Source organism: Melanerpes formicivorus, unplaced genomic scaffold, assembly GCF_026170545.1.
Source record: "Melanerpes formicivorus ecotype bairdi unplaced genomic scaffold, bMelFor1.0.p_v2 SCAF_2, whole genome shotgun sequence".
Taxonomy (NCBI): Eukaryota; Metazoa; Chordata; class Aves; order Piciformes; family Picidae; genus Melanerpes; species Melanerpes formicivorus.
The window spans coordinates 13,854,909-13,870,631 of record NW_027142354.1 but is presented as its reverse complement, the minus strand read 5'-3'; the positions used below and the strand labels follow the sequence as shown (position 1 = coordinate 13,870,631).

Below are 15,723 nucleotides of genomic sequence, written 5' to 3'. Positions count from 1 at the left end.
TAACATCATTTATGGTCTGTATCTAAGGGTCTAATTATAGGGGCTTTGGTTGCTAGGCAAAAAATAAGAGTATTTTGGGAACCTTCCTGTTCATGCTACTTCTGAAAACAGCTCCAAAGCTGTTTCCTGATAGTCCATGTATTGTGTCGGTTTAACAACATTTTACACAGTGAAGCAGCAGTTGCTACAAAAGAAATAGGTGTTAAATGTCTGTTGAATAGCTGACCTGTCTTCTCTAACTACCATTTTTCTAATCTTGACAGCATCTACTAGTCTTTCTCCCTCCTTTGAAAAAAGCACTCCAATACCTTGTGTGTGTTTTGGAATAGCATCAGACTTTTCCACAAATAACAATGAAACTTACTGGAAAAGTCTAGAAACGACAGTCTTTGAAAAAGTGCACAGTGATTGTCACAAAATGAAATAACTTTTATTTCATCTTCATGCTGAAGTGTATGCAATTATATAAATGTTTTAATGTTACTAGTATACATAAAACTAAAACAGCAGCACACATCATTTTGATTGTAAATTGTGTCAAGATCACCATTGCTTCTGCTAGAAGAATCCTTGAACTGTGGGAGGTAATAACCTAATTTTTGTGTCTTTGATGATAAAATCCTAGATTTTCTACTCAGAGTAGCTTTTTGAGTGCACATCAATCAAGACATCACTTTCTTTCAAATCTTCCCCAGCACTAGGAAAAAAGAGAAAAGGTATAATTATGCTATTTAATCATAGCTTGAACAATGCCAAGAATCTATCTTTAAGAGAGACACATCTGTATTTTTATTAATCATTCACAGAAACTTAAAGTAGGGCATAAACCCCATGAAATCCACTCTGTCTCACTGAATAACTTAAAATTCTTAGTGTTGTAAAACAAATTGTCCTGCTTTAAAAACAAACAAGCAGACAAAAAACCACACCAAAACTGAATCCACTCAGGTTACAATATTAATCTCGTCATTATATAATTGAATATAATACAAAGCTGTCTCTCTTTTTATATGTACCTTGCACAAGAAAGAGCTTTTCATTTCTGTCATTATTCCTTGCCTGTCACTGTTGGGATATGTGTGTGAGTATACTCATCTACATAAGGCTACTCAGAATTAACCAATTATCCTCTTCTAAAATTCAGTTATGTTCTTCTAAACACAGACATGTTTTTGTTTGAAAGATTTTAATTGCTCTAGTATCAAATATCCAAATCATAAAATGAGGGCATGGAAATATATATGCAAATAAATAGGTTATATTGGTGACAGTAGAGTTGAAAAGCACATTGCTTCTACTAATTTCTTGGTCTGAGCTCTCATAGTTTTGAATTTGGACAAAGCAACAGTAATTGCTTGAACAGGTTCAGGCACTGTGTGTACGTTTGCTTTTTGTCAAGGTCTGCAAGTAGATAGGATGCCCTGAGTTTGTGTATGATGAGCTTTCTTCTGTGGTCTTCCCATTCTCTTACAAAAATATCTGGTGAGCCAAAAGCAGACAGTAAGAGACAACCAAAGTTTCAACTTCAGTGCATAAATCTTCACCTGTCATTCACCTGTCTCAAGCTGTGCCAGGGGAGGTTTAGACTCGAGGTGAGGAGGAAGTTCTTCACCGAGCGAGTCATTCGTCATTGGAAGGGGCTGCCCAGGGAGGTGGTGGAGTCACCGTCCCTGGAGGCGTTCAAGAGGGGATTGGATGTGGCACTTGGTGCCATGGTCTAGTCATGGGGTCTGTGTTGATAGGTTGGACTTGATGATCCTTGAGGTCTCTTCCAACCTTAGTTATACTGTGATACTGTGAATTTATGTCTGGGGTGTTTACACCAACCCCTGGGGTTAAATGAAAACTGGGTAACATGGTACCTCCCTCATGAAAGTTTATTTTAAAAGTAGAGTTTTTGTGAGGGTTAACTGTGAAAACAGTATAAGAAAGAGCACAAGAAAGAAAAAAAGTTTTAAGAAAAATAAAGAGGTTTGCACAAATACATTACCTAAAAGATTTTAGTAACCTTTGTGAGTGTGTGCTACTTCTGCCATTAGGCAGCTCTATCAAGACATAACAGCACAGTGTGCAAGCTTCTTAACATAATGTTGTGAAATACTTCAGTCTTGGCCTGTGTTTTTCCTGTTCTCCTTCATCTTCTGTGCAGGACTGCACAGTGGTACTTGGCCATCTCCACAGACTGTGAGTTTCACTTGAGCACCAAGCTCAAAATCTTATCTTCAGAGGAGTAAAAAGTATTTCAGAAGCTGGCAGGGTCATAATACAGTAATTTGATATATTAACTAAATTGATTTTATATATCAATTTGTATATATTATTACATAGAATACAATTTAATACATTTACTAATCTGATTGATTCTATATATCCAAAACCAGTCTTGAGTGCCACTGCAAAAACAGTTGGCAGCTGAAGCACAGAATCCTGCTTGGAGTTTGATAATTCAAAACATAGAGGAGGTTGATTTGAATACTGGTTAAACTGACACGTTCAGTAAAAGAACTGGATTATGTAAAAGTCTTTGGAAGAGAGCCAAACACTGGTTTAGAAAACAGAAAATGCAGCATTTGGGCCACTCTGGCTCTCACGAGAGCTCAGCTTTGCTCTCTGCCTGACTCGCTCGTCTCATTTCCTATCGTTGCGAAAGCTTTGATGTTCCTGAAAGCGCCGTGCAGCCTCAGTGCTATGTGCAGGTTTTCTAAGCTGCAGCTTACTTCTGCAGAAGATAAAACACCTCTTTTTCAATTTTGCTTTTACAGTTGGTTGTTCAGCAGGGCATGTCGGTGTAGCTTTGGACAAGACTGAGCGTGCTGGCATGCTGCACTGACACCACAGAGGCATTGCTTTTTATGGCCAGAGCCTGGCCATGATTCAGTAAATGGCAAAAGTCCCATTGGCAGTATGGCCAGAGTTTCAGTTATAGATCCCAAATTAGCACTTGTGGATGATGACATTATGGCTGGTTAGAGGCACACTACAAATTTCAGAGCTGTTGATAGCACATGTCAGCTCTGTTATATGCTTTGGATGGCATTTACACGGCACTGAAGAGAACACTTACTGAGGGTTTTCTTACATATGTGTGTGTGTGTATCTACTTGTTTTCTATTCTTATCCTTCACTAAATTATATTTTTTATATACCTGCTTAGTGTTTAAGATATTTTCTGTCTCCAACTAAAATGTTCCCACATCTCTTCACAGCATCACAGAATGTTAGGGGCTGAAAGAGACCTCAAAAGATCATCTAGTCTAACCCCCCTGCCAGAGAAGGATTACCTATACCAGATCACACAGGAATGCACCCAGGCAAGTTTTGAGTATCTCCAGAGAGGGAGACTCCACAACCCCCTTGGGCAGCCTGTTCTAGTCAGTGTTCTGTCACTTTGTCTGCATTAACTAGAGGAAAATCACAGGTCCATTCCCACTTCCTGTGGTATTTAGAGACCTAGAAAATATGTTTGTGAGCTCTTTTTTATAGTAGGTAATATATCTTTAAGGGTCTCAGTATGTATTTCATGATAGAATAGTACTTTATAAATTTTAATAGTTGCTTTGCTGTACCATGTTAGAAACCCCTTTAATATGATCCCCAAAATGGGGAGGATGTTGGACCAAGACCACCCATCTAGCCTGGGAGGCATGGGATGTGTGGGTAGACTCCCACACAAACTAGTTACTGGGCAAGGCTAACTTAAAGCTTGCACCCGGCTCTGGGGTAACACCCTGTGCCACAGTGGCTGCAGGGCAGGAGGGACATGTTGCTGTCATGGGTCACTGTTGGGCAGCAGATGTTGTTTTCCAAGGCTGCTTTGTTGGGTGGGCTCACGGGAGGGCTGCTATGTCCACCCTGCACCACTGGCTGTCCTCATGTGGCTAACAATGTCACTTAAGGGCTCTTAGTACATCACCTGCTGAGAAATCACACAGTAAAGTTAATTGGCATAGATACAAGATTATACTTCAAATCAGTGCAGTTCTGCAGTAACTGCAAACTTCAGTGCAGTTACATCCAAAGGCCCTTTTTGTGGTCATTCACAGAGTTTGATTGCTATGGTTTAGCATTACAATTTTAAAAGGCCTGGAAGGAGAGCTGAATATTTGGGATGAATGCTAATTGTAACCATGTGAATGGATGGAAAACATTTCTAATTAAGTTATTCTTGTAATGTAAATGATCTAGATAAAGAATTTCTGTTTTCACATCTAGAATATTACTAAGAGCACCAAGTTTGTGCCAGAATTTCATCTCTCAGGTCAAACTGTCTTTTAAAAATACCTGACTTTTCAGTCAGTTGAGCAGTGAAGGTTTCTGCAGTGAATATGTTCCACAATGACAGAATGATTCAAAGCTGCACGCAGCATAAAGTAAAATAAAACCTAAACTATGGAACCAGCATAATCTTTTAGTTCTGTGTGCATGGGGGTTCATAGCGTTAACAGGGATTCATTGTGTTAACTGTCACACATTTTTGTCCGTGTGCTGATAGGACAAGGAGTAATAAGTTTAAACTGAAAGAAGGTAGATTTAGATAAGGCATAAGAAAGAAGTTCTGAATTGTGAGGGTGGTGAGGCACTGGAATGGGTTGCTTAAAGTGTTTGTGGATGTCCTCTCCCTGGAAGTGTTCCAAAGCCAGGTTAGATGAGGCTTTGGGCAACCTGATCTAGTAGATGTCCCTGCCCATGTCAGGGAGGTTGGAACTGCATAATCCTTAAGGTCCTTTCCAACCCAAACCATTCTATGGTTCTATTATTTTCTATTAATTTTATCTCCATCTGAGGATTTTTGCAAGACACAAACCACTAGGCTAATACTTTGAAAATAGGAAAGCTCATTAGCAGCTCTAGGGAAGGAAGTGAGATGGGCAAGGAAGGTGCTGATCATTAAGGTTTTAAAGAGAAGGAAGTGTGAAAGTTTTAAGAAGGATTACACCAATGCAATCTGTGCTCTGTAAAAATCTGATTTTTGTGTACCTCATTTCTTTCTCATTAGCAAGACCTGCAATGAATAAAATAAACAGGCAAATGTAAAGGGCTCTGCTGAAGGTGTCAGACTGCATTTCAAGAGGCGGATTATGGATAATCATTCTAAGATGACCAGCAGCTTCGTGGCCTAATACATGTAGCTGATATGTGAGGTGTTGACAGAAACCCTTTCCAAAAGGCCTCATTAGACGTTTGTTGTGAGTTTCTAGAGCAACTGTCTGTGATTCTCAACAGGGTATTTTTGAGGGGCATAAAGTGGGAGATACATGGCAACTTTCTGTCAGAAGATAATGGGAATTTTGTGTCAAGGCACTCTGTGCATATGGAAGACTGTCCCTGAGATTTTCTGCATGCCTACCCTCTTGTGTATGCAGTACATAAATACTTACTGTATATATCAAAATTTGGCACTACTGTATCTCTCTAAACATCACATTAATCCATCTGTCTGTCACCATGGTAACAGGGCTCCCTATTGATGACTGAAGAAGAGCTGAACCATTAAAACTAAGTGTACACTGTTAAAAAAAAAAAGTAAGCTCACTTGGTGTAGCACTAGAGAGACACAAATGGTCAAAAATGGGCTAATTAGTATTTTTGATGCATTATTTTTATTCATGGTTATAGATCTGAAATAAAGCCTGTTGCTAAAATAACCCTTACATCTGATCTTTGCTTCTTCACATCTATTTATTACACATTCTGCTGAACTCAGGATTTTAAAATATGGATTTTTTTTCAGAAGTTTACATGTTTCATGTTATATATTTTCCCAAAGGGTGGAAAGATGAAATTAATATCTTAATGATAACAAGTACAAAGCAGATCAGAAGTGTTGCTGAATATTTTACTGCACATGTTCTCTCTCTCTCCCCCATGCTTGTAACATTGCCAAAATAAAATCAGTAAAGTGCACACATTCATTAAAGGATCAATGTCTGAGTACTGTTAGGTATCTGGGCCTGAGATTTTTTTGAGAAGCAAAATGTTGTGGAAACCCTGACATGAATAACTGAACTCCATAAATCATTCTTGGACAATGAATTTCCATCTTTTATTACACTGGCGCCATGCATGCTATTAATGGTAGACACGAGTCTATAATTCCGTTAGGCTATAAAGAGGTCTTTGATTTTAGAGCAGAAATAAAGATTATAATTAACCATCTCCTCTCCTTCTGTGTTCACTGGATGGTGCATTTTGTTCCTTAGATAAACTCTGCATATTTTCTTGACAAGAGTTTATTTTGCAGGTCTCTTTGTTTTGCTCACAAGCTTGACACTAATAACAGCTATAATGTGGATAAAATGAGCCACCAGAGGAAGAAACAGGAATGCTGCATTGCAGAATGCTTTGCCACATACACTGAGCTGGAAGTATGATTATCCTTTTATGTGTCAGGATTTACAGCTCTTTGGTATTTATTTCACACTATGGCCTTGATCTTATAGTTGTTCTTGGGTCAGGAGATAGCTTGCAAGGGTGTTTTTTCATCCACATGGAAGGAAGGCTGGTTGGAAGGTCACATAGGGGAACTGCTCTGTTGGTCTCTGCATAGGGAGGGTGAAGTTAGTACGTGTGCACTTATGTTTGACATATTTTATTAAATCTGATGTCTGAGTGGGAAAATATAGATGGTTTGTCCTCTTACAGGGCATATGAATCCCAAGAGGACCTGAAAGGTCAGCTGAACCTACTTGGTAAAACAAGGGAGCAGAGATGCTATCAACTAGTCTAGGATTTGATTCACAGCTGACATTTAAAATGCTTTCATCTCATGAGGACTGAACTTGCAGGTGTGGAGGAATTCAACCAACCACCACACCCCCACCACACACCAACCAACCAGCACATACCCTCCAGCACCCTCTTCTCTACTTTCTTCCCTCCTTCTCTCCCCTTCTCCTTCCCCCATCTTCTTCAGGTGAAGAAAGGTGATCCCTTCAACTGACAGAAAAGAGTACTCCAGTCTGATGTGAAGCGGAAGGGCAAGAAAAAAGTAACAACTGAAGACAGCCTGCCTAGTTTTGTCTTTGACAGAAAATAAGAGATTTATTCTGAACTTTTTTTAATGCCAGGGTTGTGCCATACATTTCCCTGTGTGGACAAAGATATGACAGCATGATTTGACTGTCAGTGCTTTTGGGGGTATAAAAGTGGCACTTGGCCATGCAGCTGATGGCCTGTGATTTATGCCATGACCTGATTTGTCCTTGTTCCAAGTTGTACATCACCCCTATCCATCAAGCCAATCCAAGACAGTGGCAGCCACAAGAACAGTTTCCCAGGTTCCTTCAATGAGCTAGGCTTTCTAAGATTTTAAGGAGATGTTTGTTGATCAATGCAATTCATTCTGCTTTCTCAACTATTAAAATAGCAATATAGAATGTTCCCCTGATATAATGAGTTTCATATAGTTTATCATATAAATAATCCTACAGTGCAATCAACTGGGAGGAACTTTGCTTTTTACTTATGCAATTATACATTTTAGTAACTGTTTCATTAAAGTTAAACCTGGTGATTCAGGAGACCACTGGTAATTGCATCCTCGCATTGCTGCAAAAACCTGGTGATAAAGTCATGGTAAAGCCCTCAGTACTCCTGTTCTCTTTCACTTTATTGAAACTGAGGAAGATGCAGGCAAAATGTCAGCATGCAGCTGTACAAAGTTCTCAATCTGTTTGCTGTTCAGAGCAGGCTGACAAGCTGTGATAAGTAAGTGCCATTAAGGAGGTGGTGGGTCCTGATGGAGAGCACTCTAACCCACTAGCAAGGTCAGAGTGCTTTAGTACTGAAATGACAGTTCTTCAAAAGCTGTTCTAGCACCTTCTGACTTTCACTCCTGTTAAGACCTCATCCACGGAAGAGCCACATACCCTGTCAGACCATCATGCAGCAGAATCAGGCCAAGCAACTTCCAGCCTGAGCATCCCTTCTTCATGGCTGAATCCGGTGTTTCTCCACTGAAGTGGCTGGCATATGAAGCCTTAACATGTAAGCACTTGTTTTTATTTCATTCAAGGGCTTCCTCATGACAAACTCTCCTGAGAAATACTTTTACATACAGATTTATGTGAATTTTGTAAGATTTTTTTATTTGAAGTTTTCTACTTACCATCTTTTTGAGTAAGGGCCTGGAAGGCAAGTATTCCCTTCCCTCCTCTCAGCTCCACACATGGCTTCCTAGAGAGGGATGGTAGGGAACATGGGCTTCCTCTGTCAGGAAGGGCACAAAGCAACCAGATGCTGTCAATCTCCCTGAGAGAGCTTGGGTATTGTTCTTGTGTAAGCCTTTCATGGCACACGCCTGACCACTGGACCTTTCTCAGAGGCAGGGGAGAAGCTGAGCTTATGAGATGGTTAAGATGATGGAGAGTTGTATGCTTTGCATAGGGTGGTGGAGAGGTGAGAGAAACTGCTGGCTTTCATTACTTTGGAAGGAGGTGGGGAAAGGAAGTGGGGGGATTGGGTTTTTTGGGATCTTTATGTATAAAGAGGAAACTTGCTTTTGTCTTCTTGAGGAGGTACAGAGGAAAGAAGGAAATCAGTGCTTTTTTTGGTGATGTATGAAGAGAAAATGCCCTGTGAGTGCTGGTTTGAATGAACATTTGTGGAAGTATTGCCTTTCTGGCCTTACATCTCCAGAGGCTGCCCATGAGGTTGTCTGCTTCTAACACACATGTTTGCTTGTCATCCCAGGGCTCAGGATTGCTTGGAGACAGCAGCAGTGCTGAGATGGATATAAATATACTGAAAGACATAATCTTATGGGGCTAATCCATATTTAAGAGTTCACCAAATCCCTCATGAAGAGATGGTGCAAGATGCATCAGATCATGGGGATTCTCACAGAACATGGCATCCCCTGTAACCTGGCAGCAAGCTGAGTGCAGAGTCCCTCCCAATACTGAATGTGTATGGGGAACTTCATGCAAGATAAAAAACCCTGCAATGCCTGAAGTAACAAGTTCTCCAGCTTTGCAGAAGCCAAAGTTCTCCTGAGGAGGAGAGAGCACCAGCTATTGACTCTGGAAAAGTGGAGAGTTGAGCATGACTGATAGTTTTGCTGATACTGTAATTGTAGAAACTGGGGGAATGTGAATCCTGTCTTTTGTTCCTTGCAGTGGGAGAGCCCATGCTGAGAAAAGAGCTGACAGTATTTTCAGTGTTGCTCAAGATTATATAGGGATACAGGCTGTGGAAAATGGCTTTGAATATTTTGACTAGCAACAGACCCACCCTGGACTGGCTAAAACTAAGCAGTACTAGATGCTTTCTGAATATGCATAGTGCACAGAATGTTAGTGATGAATGGCAGCTGCTAATTCTCAGACAGGCATCTTGTGTGTGGCTTCCTGTGGCCAAGAATTCTTGATAGTCTACTGCTTAACCCAGATACAGACCAAATTGTGTTGCCACAGGGAATGTTCATCTCCAAGATGCAGAACCTTCTAAGTTACGAAGTAATACTTATTGGGAGGAAAAAAAGTTTCTTTTAAAAATCTAAAATATCCATCTATCTCATGTAATTCTAGAGATTTCTGCAAGGTGTTGAGATAGCTTTCCTGGCCCAGGAAGCTTCAGGAGAGGCCTGAGATGCTGTCATGGTTTCTTGAGCTGTTGCACAAGGAGCAGGTACTGTGGCAGGTGCAGCAAGCAAAAGCACAACGGATGGGGTGTGTTTGCAGAGTAGGCTATGCAAAGGTTACCGATGTGTGATGGACTTAAGAAACATGTCCTGGTTAGATATTGTGGTTAGAGGAGACAATTGCTGAGTGTTGTGAATAATGTATAATAGACAAGGCTGTGGTATGCAGATAAAAAAAAAAAGTGGCATGGATTTTTTCACTAAAGTATGCTCCTCTGAGTGTGAAGAAAGGATAAAAGTGATCCTCTGGAAGAGCACTAGCTTTGATCTGCACGCCAGAAGCTAGTCTGTGCCAGTTGACCTGGATGAGAACCACAAAATATGGAAGTTAAAAAGGGTTCTAATAAATCCCCATGAGCTTCCCCTTCATAGAATCACAGAATGGATTGGAATGATTTGGGTTGGAAGGTGGTCATCTAGTCCAACCCCCTGCAGTGATCAGGGACATCCTCCATTAGATCAAGTTGCCCAGAGCCCTGTCAAGTCTGACCTTGAATATCTCCAAGAATGGGGCCTCAATTACCTCCCCAGGCAACCTGTTTCAGCGTTCCAGTACCCTCAAGGTAAAGAACTTCCTCCTAACATCCAACCTACATCTACTCTTCTCTAATTTAAAGGTGTTGCCCCTCATTGCTATAGGCCTTTGTAAACAGTCCCTTTCCAGCCTTTTTGTAGGGCCCTTTCAGGTACTGGAAGGCTGCTATTTTGTTAGCATTTCTCTGTGGAGGAATCCTTCCTAGATGCAGGTATCTTCAGAAGAGGAAAAACACAAGTTTGTACAGATAATTTCCCCTTTAAAGATTTTTCCTTCTGAGTAAGGTGTCCCTAAAACTCCGTCTGTGGTTTCTCCCATGGGCAGTAAGTGCCAGAGTTTTCTCCTCGATTACCTCTGCCCTATTCCACAGCTCTGAGCAGCCCAGCTGACACTTAGCCATCAACTTCACCAAGTATTCACCCTCTCTGAGGCATCCAGGCCTAATGCTGTGTGCAAGAAAGACGCAGACTCCCCGCTATGGGTGTTTATAGAGACTGCATTCTACGTGTAACCCCACTTTGAAAATGTCAACGTGGAAACACATATATTTGTATTTCAAAGTTAAAAGAGGAACCTACTTACCTACTTCTCAAGCTCAGATATTCACACAAGCATTCCCCTCCTGCACTCTCTCCCGATGTTACTGTTCACTCGGGGCTCTGCAGCTGAGGGGCAGCTGAATTAGGCTGGTTGACTTCATGTGCTCTGAGCTGGAGGGAAGGTAAAAGCAAAAAGATTTCTCTGATGTCTACTCACACACGCTCATGGTACAAATGCATGCCGAGTTCATACTGGGAAGAACTCTAGTTACTGGAAAACACTTCTGTTATCTTTACATCAAGTCTGAGTTAAAATTTCTCTCCCGACCCCATTTCTTTCTGAAATTAGGATTTTTTTTTTTTCTGTGATATTCCTGCTAGTATTCTGTACCTACACTCCTTTTAATCAAATGAAATATACTAATTCATAATGCCTCTAAGACTAATCTTTGCATATTATTTATTGGAGGAATAATTTTCTTCAGAATTCTCAGTGTTTTCCTGGATTGGCTGGTTACAGTTTTATTGGTTTAAGATGTGATTATACTGGTTTATTTTATGCCTCTGACCACCCTTGTGTATGATTGGTATCCCATTTCTGTTGATTGTCAGACTTCTCTACCACAGTATACAGAGTTCACTGAATGTTCAGATTCTACAGAGTATAAATTATCAAGTAAATTAAGTAATTTTTAAATCCTGTTTGCTGGGGGAGAAGGGAAGGAACCTAGGCTTTTCAAATTTGAAATTAATTCAGTCTTTGCAGTACTGCACCCGAGTCTGTCGTGGCTTATGGTCATGAAAACAATAGCTCTGAGAGGTGTGAAATGTCCTGTTCTCCCTTATTCTTTTGACCCTAATGTTATATGGTAGGAAGGTGAGAAGGAGGGGTGGGTATGAAGCCCAAGAACAACATTGCTGTTTCCTGAAAGTATATGCAGATCTAGAAGAGACACAAAACCAAGCTGAAGGCAGAGAAAGGAGAATGGAAAAGAAAGGCACAAGAGAAAAGCAATGATATAATACTAAATCTTCCCTGTTAATGATGCTAAATTGTGACAATGAAGCATTAAAGAGATTTTCAAAAGCAGTTAGCTCCATTTTCGAAATGGCCTAGTTAAGTGTTTAATGATGCAGACAGCCCCCCTTTGGGATTTACAGAAATCACTAATTGCCTACTTCCTCCAGGAAAACTATTATGTATTTTCTGTTACTCCATATCAACACACATCATGGACATGTTCCACTGACAGCAATGGATGGCTCTGCAGCAACTGCTCAAATGTGTAGTCCAAAACGGTGACATTGTGGACATGTTCCACTGACAGCAACACAGTTCTCCAGTAACTGTTCAAGTCTGTAGTCCAAAACAGGGAAAGAGCCCACAACTATCATTATAAAGAAGGCTTTTCTCAAAATGAGCATCACACTCCTGCATGAGCTGGATGGAATCACTTTCTTACACTCCACTGCAAAACACAAGTTCCTGCTTTCCCACAGTACCATAAGTGGCTGTTTGCCAAGGCAGCCAGGACATACATGGAGAAGGGCAAAAAAAAATTTGTGAGACAAACCAGAGTATATTTTGATTATTCTTTGGTCAACCAGGAGTCCATTCCCTTCTGTAGTTCTAAGCAGAAATCATAGAATGATTTGGGTTGGAAGGGACCTTAAAGATCATCTAGTTCCAAGCACCCTGCCATGGGTGGGGACACCTTCCACTAGATCAGGTTGCTCAAGACCACATCCAACCTGGCCTTGACCATTTTCAGAGAGGGGGCTGGAAACAGGAAGAAAAAAGAAACACCTGTTAAAGGGATATTCTTTTGCACAGGAGACATTAAAGACCTCTGTGTCAAAACATTTTTACTATTTTAATTGGTCTAATTCATTTCATTTGACAGCATCCCTTTATTTACAGGACCATTTGTAGGTGTGTGCGGTTTATTATTTTGTTATTTGTTTCCTATGGGAACAGACTTAGGTAATTATTTAAAATGTGGGTCAGACTTTCCTTCTTTTCCTACAGGAAGACTTTGAAACGTGCTTGGCTGAATAGGGAAGACAGCAGAGGTTTCAAGTACAATTATATTCTTTAAAGTTTCTTGAAAATCAATGGAAGAAAGACAAATTAACACCAACACTGGAATGCAAACTTGGTCATTATGTACTACCATCCTGAGTAACTCATAGTGAGATGGCTTGACCTTATCTAACAGGCCACCACTACTACAGGCAAAGGTCCTGCTCTCCCTTCCTTTTCTATCTTTAAGCTGCATGTTGCCTCCCCTCTCTTTTTGCCACCTATTGCACCTATGGGATACCTCCATGAACACATCCGGTTGATCCTGGAGCTCAGTAGCAGCTGAAGCCAATCTAACTGCTGCCTACAGTCCTACTTCCCATCCCTTTATTTTTTGTATATTTAAATTTATATGTTTTATAGGGGGAAATAGTTTCTTCTTTCACTTCCCTTTCACTGGGCAATGTGTTCCTACCCCTCCCTTGTACCAGTCCTGGATGCTTTGTCATGTCCCTTTGCTGAGTCATTTCAGCATGTGGCTGAAAACTTGGTTAAAAAAAACACCCAAAAGTGAATAATTTTCTATTTCTCCTGATACTTTTGTACCAAGACAGCTCAGCAAAACATTCAATGAGCAATGGAAAGACTGCAAGGGAGAGTCTGGAAGGATCTGAGCAGAAGAAAGGACAAGAGAGCTGCGACCTTTCATTGCTAGTTCAGGCATGGGAAAAGGGGAAGAGAGGAATACCTTCTTCCTTTTGGTGTTAGTAAGTTTCTAGTTCTGCTCAGCAACTGACCCACATTATGTCACTTCACTTTTAATCATTTGGTAGCAGCTGACTCTGGTCATGGGTGTGTAGCTCCCAGTTAGCTACAGTATGCAACTCTCTTGTCACATGGGGACTGTCACATGGATCATGGAGAAGGGTGGGCTGCTTTTGATGGAGAAAGGAAATTCATCTCAATTTCGTCCACTGCTCATACAGATTCAATTGTGCTGAATAATAAAAAAACAATAAAAGAGGCTTGGCTTACTTAGAAATCAGAAAGCATTTGTGCTGTGAAGAGTACAGGTGGGTATGACCCATGATCAAGTTTATTTTGCTGAAGCGCTAAGCTCATTTCTTGCACATATTGTGAAAAACAACACACATACACACAAAGGAAGTTTGATGAAGAAAAATTATTGGTTTGGTGAACTGGGATTAGGATAAAGTTGTATGAACTGTGTTAATGAAGGACTAGTAATATTGAAGCCCGACCTACACTGAGATACACAGACATTTCTATGTAGTACCAACCAATTAAATAATGCTGTTCTGCATCAAGCAATGATGAATACAAGGTTCTTCATGTGGAAGAAAAACGTCAAACAAACCATAATTCACTCTCCCATTTCAGCAGTATGTTCTGCTAATATATGATGTAATACTGAGGAAAATTATTTCCTGGCTCCCATGAAGGAACATTTTATGTGCTCCAGGACTGATAACACTGGAAAATTTTGGGGTTTTTTCCTCATGTAACTGTATTTTCCTGGCCCTTCCTTTTGGCTGTCTCATGTTCTGTGCCAGCTTCCAAGGATGACTTGAAAGAGTATGTTCTTTCCTTTTCTCAGATTGGAGCAAGAAAAAATGTTAAATAGGGTTAAAATGCCACACTGATGACCTCATGCAATGATTGTGTTTATTTTTTGAGTTTAAATTGTATGACTTTAAGACAGTCTCCCTTCAACTTTGGAAGTAGTTGTGGAGTCAGCAGCTTGAAGGAGTTGCTGGCATTGTTTACAAATGTTTTACTTCTGAAGAGTTTTTCTGAAACTAGCCTCAGTGCTACCTGTGAAGGTAAGCCAGCTATGACATTTTTATATAAACTGTTTTCTCTCTTTGCAAATGTCTAAAATATTTCATAATCCCAGGAGAAAACAGTGCCATTTGACACCATACAGTCATTAATGTTGTCAAAGCACTGAAGACAGATCTTCAAAAATATGCTAAGAAAAACCTGATGAAGACTAAAAATGCCTGTCAGTGAACCAAAAAGTTTCTGTCAGCAGCCTTCTGCTGGCATATATTAATGTATTTGTGAAGATAGAAAGAAAAGTTTTTAGCAGTTGATAAAGAACATTTCAAAGAATAAAAAATGCTGTGACATCTAAGTTGTGAGATAGCAGGTAAACTGTTGACAACAGGCACTACGGGAGGAGGAGGAGATGGGCAGGAATAACACAGCAGCATCTATTATATGTGAGGAAAATGGATGCCAATGCATTTGCATGAGAAATTATATCAGGAACAAACTACTTTTATATCCTGCTGCCCATATGCCAAAGGAACACTTCTTTACACCTTGCAGAAGGAGACCACGTGTCATTAACATTCCAAAAATCATTCTTGTGTATCAATAAAACAGACTGTAGGCTCACCAGAAGAGTGCCTACCAGGCTGCTCTGTGTAAACTGGTTAACAAAGTTATTAATCAGGGAGGGGGATTATCCAGTGCTAGTTAATCTGTTCCATGGTTCCTTTTTTATCAGTCATTGTTTATGGATAAAGAGTTTGCTTATCATGTTAATGTAAAGGGATAAATATTCCATTCCAAACTTCAAAATGGAATATGAAAACAGGAATCACATCACCTATGTACAAGAACTCAGCTACACCCTCATGCTGAGTTTTTGTTGTCTCTCCTAGAACCACATTTAGCCATGAGAGATGACTGTAATATATCTTATGTATTTCCAGAAATTTGTTCAGTGCTTTCGTGGTGTTTTGAACTGAGGGTTGATTCCTACTGCTGTGTCTCAAACTAGTCCACTCTGTGCTCTGATAGTAAGTTGCCAATCTGTGTAACAGCTGCATCAAATCCTGCCTAACATTGTGCATGCCCACTTCTCTTTAGCAGTTCACAGATCATTTAGGTTGGAAAAAATCGTAAAGATCAAGTCCAACCATTAACCTAGCACTGTCAAGTCCACCCCTAAACT

The 15,723-nt window shown here is 40.3% G+C and overlaps 1 long non-coding RNA gene across 1 annotated transcript; it reads left to right on the top strand.

The window, feature by feature from the left end:
- The first annotated feature begins 2,802 nt into the window (after window positions 1-2,802).
- On the top strand, window positions 2,803-6,147 carry LOC137447634 (uncharacterized). The gene is made up of 3 exons (XR_010988893.1): window positions 2,803-3,089; window positions 3,207-3,311; window positions 4,997-6,147. It is a non-coding gene; the product is annotated as an uncharacterized lncRNA (long non-coding RNA).
- Window positions 6,148-15,723: the final 9,576 nt, after the last annotated feature.